This window comes from Cynara cardunculus, assembly GCF_001531365.2.
Source record: "Cynara cardunculus var. scolymus isolate 2C chromosome LG 15, CcrdV1, whole genome shotgun sequence".
Taxonomy (NCBI): domain Eukaryota; kingdom Viridiplantae; phylum Streptophyta; class Magnoliopsida; order Asterales; family Asteraceae; genus Cynara; species Cynara cardunculus.
In genome coordinates, this window is record NC_037542.1 from 4,841,689 (window position 1) to 4,847,086 (window position 5,398).

Genomic DNA, 5,398 nt, shown 5'->3' on the forward strand with positions numbered 1-5,398 from the left:
TAAAAACCGTAAAAACTACTCTCATCCATCGTTAATCTTATGAAATTTTTTCATGAAATTGTTAATCTTGTGAAATTGTTTCATACAATATTTTTTTGATAAAGTTGTTTCATATGTGGTTATAAATTGTTTCATATACTACTTAATGAAATTTTAATGAAACTGTTTCATGTATTTCTCTAAAATTAAAATTATGAAGATGATAATATCCATGATTAACACCCTCCACAATAAAAATGGTTAATCAACCTCTCATAATTATAAAAAAATGAACAAAATGAAAAATTATGATTGGTTGAATGAGGTTTTCACGGTTTTTACAAATTGAGTGGTTTTTATTTGAACTCACCCCTATATATATATATATATATATATATATATATATTGTTAAAGTTGAGGGGATGTTTATTTTTGTGTCTGAAAAAGGAGGGGGGGTCTTGTCCTGCAGCCCTAGTATCCTACCCCCCATTTTTAGTGTACACCCTTCCTTTTGTGGTCCCTTACTTTCCATGGAAGACTTGAACCTATATTTCAATCTTGGGGGTGGAGTCTCTAGAGGAGAGAAGGCTGTTAGAAGGGGGCGAGGTTCTTGAAAAGAGGAACACTAGTTTTATTGTATTTTGTTTAGAAATAGATGGAAAGAAAACCCATTGGCCTCCCACATTCGCCCTCTCAAGAAGAGCCAAGTGCTACTTTCCCAATCCCTTCTCCATATTTTTTCCCTATTTTGCTGCTCACCAGAAATCCCAAGGCAGGAGAAGAAATCAACGGACTGCGATTGATACCCCCTTCACCCGATCTCCGACCTTGCCGACCGAGCAATCCAAACACCATGATTCGTCAAGTAGCTTATCCACTTCCACCTAGCTTCAAAATTCTAGGATTTCTCCTAAATCCTACGATGTGAGTTCACCCTATTTCTATTTATGAAATCTTATATCAAATGAGGAGATGTATTACACTTACTGCTTACGTTAACTCTATAATAATCACTTGCTTGGTTGAAAATGGAATGTCCCTTATGATAAAAGAGTGAACTTAGGAACACTGTMTATAATGTAAAGATGAGTTGGGAATATAGATTCGAGCCTTGGCGAAACACTCATGTCAAAGTATTGTTAGCCATAAGACACTAACACCCATACGTTATATATTCATAATGGCATTGATGAATCGGAGTACTCCATTGGAATAAGAGTTTTATGCAAAATCTTAGTAATGTGTAAACGTGTATATACTAAAAACGTCGAGTTTTGGGTATGCCAATAAAAGGTGATAGAATTATAGACATGAATGTCGTTTTATTTTTATTCATGGGAATGATGGTGTAAGTTGGTGATAGGCATTGCGACTATTATGTAATCACCAAATCATCCTCCCACTTTCACTCGGTAATAGGCATTGTGATTATTGTGTAATTACTGAGGTAAAGAGCTTAAGATCACGGCCGACTACATGACTGGTTTAGGTTTATGTCGATGGTATTAAACCTGTAAGTGATGCTCTATAACGTTGATTTATGACTTACTTTGTGTCCGTCATAATCAATGGTAAATCGGGTCTCCCCGTCATCCTCGGATGTTTTGGCTCCTCCGTGAGATATTTTTGAATTAACTGTTTTCTTATAGTGTTTAAATTTATGTCATCTACATATATATATATATATATTTTTTTTATATATGTATATATAAATAAAGACTTCATAGCTACCTTTACGTTATTAATTGAACTCACTAGGCGTAAGCCTAACACTCTCTTTTGAAATGACGTGTTGTCAGGTTCTTATAGCGGCGAGACTAATATGGGTTGAGGGGAGCGTGGTCTCGAAAAATGGGGCTTCTTGTGTAACTAACGCTTTTGGTGTTTTGGAGCATTGAATTATTGAACTATTCGGCATTTTGTTGGAGGCAATAGAAACACTCGATTTTAATCTAGACATAGGATTGTGTAGATTAATAGGTTGTAATTTAATGTCTTTCTATTTGCTTTGTTAACCCTGTATTTTTTTTTTGTTGGTCAATTTATATTAAATTTCATTTTTCGCTTTGTTTTATAAATTTTTGGGGTGTTACATATGGCGTACAATTCAAGGAACAAAACAACGAGTCTGGATTCAGAAAGCAAACCGATGTATCGAGATAGTAATAAGGAATCGACTCAAGAGACGGAATCAAAGACAAATCAAGATCGTGTGACTCCATTCAAGACCAAAAACATTCATATGAAAATATATATGTTCAAATCAATATGTAACAATTAACTATATAACTCACCGGGTAACCATATAATACCGAAAACTCTGAATTGAGCTCACAAAGCAAGTCCAATATACCACACTTAGATTGCTTCCAAAGTATCAAAATATGTCTTAATTACCCCCTGGAGTAAATGCACAAAATCTCATAAGCAACCAATATAAGAAACTCATGATATACACATATCCTATTTGAACATTTTACCTAAATTTCTATGTACAGCTGCTGCATGCAGAACTGTTTTGCCCATTTTAAGCTCGAATTCATGCCTTGATCATAAAATAAGAAATAAACTAGACTCAATTATCTAACTAAAGAAATTGGCCTCACCTCATTTGGAATTTTCTACAATTTTATACAGATTTTCAAAGTCTGCACACTTTCAATGCATTCTTAAGTCGAAATTCTCATTTTCATACATTTTTCTCAAACCATTTCGATTCCAAACTATTCCAACTTCTGAATCTCAACTTAATATAACATATTTGACATAAACAACCAAAATCCAACCTTTATTTTATCATTTATATTATCTCCCAAATCATTGACTTAATCAAGTCAAAGTTCATATGATGAACTTGCATAAATCTTGATAATCTCTTAAATCTAATGATCATTTCAAGCCATAAACACTAAAAAGCACTCATTTTATACACTTAAGATCAAACTCATATGAAACTCTAACTCTATCTCAACATGCAATCCATAAAACAAGAATGTCAACCAAAAATAAGTGCAAAAAAATAGATTATACCTTACTTGATGATCAAATCTTTCCAAGATCTTGTAGTTTCTCTTTGATTTGAGTTGAATCAAGTCTATGTGTGTGAAAATCGCACCTCTAGTGTGTGTGTGTGAGTTCTGGACTTAAATGACAAGAAAAATAGGCCAAAAATCCAATTTATAATGCTAAAACTCGAGTTGGACCGGGTTGGCCCGGCTAGGTACCCATTTTGACTATCAACACTTAAAATATTCATAACTTTTCGCTCGGACCTCCGTTTTCTATGAGGTTTTCGTCTACACGTTCATAAAGAGATAATCTATAACATTCAACAAAAATATTCCAGAAAATATCTTCCAAGAAAATCAGTTTTACGTATCTATTTGACGTGATATTTTCCAAATCCTCTAATATATTTTCTTAAGAAATAAAATTCTAAAACTTCAGACCCAAACTCCTACTAAATCATTAGTTCTATTTAACCCAATAAATAAATATACTAAGCAAATAATTTGGCATATTAGAAATTAGATGTTATAGTATTATATTGAATTTCATATTTTAAATACAGAAATGGAAAAGTCTTTTACATATATAAAATATTTTAAAAAATCAAAAATCTAGAAAAAAAATGTTTCTAATGTTTAGAGGATAACACCTCACTATGTTTGGTTTCTTTTTTAAGATTAAAAATATTAGAAAATAATTTTCAAGCTCAATGCTAAAAAAGGAAAAAAAATCACAATAGACTGATTAACATCAACAAAAACAAAAATTCATATCATATTTGTTTTCATGAATGACTCCTCAAATCAACAAAAAAAAAAAAACAAAACACATCCACAAAAACTGAATAAAGAAGAAGAATTGGGAGATTAAAAGAGATTATTATACTAAACAATGTTACCTTATTTCATCAAAGATTCATATGCCACTTTATCCACACAAAAAAAAAATTATATGCTTACATAATTCCAACTTTAGTGTGAATTTTCCGACTAAAAGACGAAATACTATACTTACGTAAGCAAAAACTCATACTATGATTAGTCTTATTGAATGATGCCTCAAATCAACAAAAATGCAAATCACCCCCACAAAATTATAACTGAAAAGAGAGAAAGAATTGAGAGATTCATATGTTTGTATAATTCCATTTTTAGTGTGAATATATCCAATTAAAAGACGCAAATACTATATTTACATTAACAAAAACCCATATCATATTTCTCTTATTGAATGACGCCTCAAATAAACAAAAGTGTAAATCACCTCAAAAACTGAATAGAGGAAGAATTGAGAGTTTTTTTTTCTTAAACAATGTTAGACTATTTCTTCAAAGATTCATATGTCACTTTATTCACACACAAAAACTCCTTATGCTACATAATTCCAACTTTAATGTGAATATCTCCGATCCAATTTTAATGTAAATATATTTACAATTAAAAGACGAAAATACTATACTTACATTAACAAAAACACATATCATATTTCTCTTACTGAATGACACCTCAAATAAACAAAAGTGCAAATCACCTCAAAAACTGATAGAGAGGAAGAATTGAGAGGTTTTTTTTCTATCCAATGTTACATTATTTCTTCAAAGATTCATATGTCACTTTATCCCACAAAAACTCCATATGCCTACATAATTCCAACTTTAATGTGGATATATTTGACTAAAAAAAGAAATATTATACTTAAATAAGTGAAAAACCATACTATGGCTTGTCTTATTGAATGACACCTCAAATCAACAAAAATGCAAATCGCATCCACAAATTTATAACTGAATAGAGAGGAAGAATTGAGAGATTAATAGAGAGATTATCATAGATGTGTACTACAAAATTATACATGAATAGAGATGAATAATTAAAAGATTAATAGAGAGGTTATCATAGAGATGTACCACAAAATTATACATGAATAGAGATGAAGAATTGAGAGATTATTATAGAGGTGTACCATGAAGAGAAGATTAAAAATTATAACCGAATACAGAGAAATAATGAGAGTTAAAAGAGTACTTATTAGTGGGAACATGAATAGGTTGAAACAACCTAATTAAAAGATCTTAAATGTGAATATGAAACACAAAAAACAAATATTAAAGTAGGAGAAGCTTGAGAAAATGAGAATAAAGATAAATCATTTTCTTGTTTTGAAAAGAGGCTACGTCATTGCATGTGGTTTCTTCTTTAATATATATATATATAGGGTTGGGTTCACGTGAGACCAGCCTGTTTTCGTGAGACCCGTGAGACCACATTTTTACACGTAACCTTCACAGCAAAAACACTGTGAAGGTTTAAAAAAAGTCGAACATTCACAGCAAAAACACTGTGCAGGTTTTAAAAAGTCACTTTCACAGCATTTTGCTGTGAAGTTTCAAGTGTAAAATGTTGGTCTCACG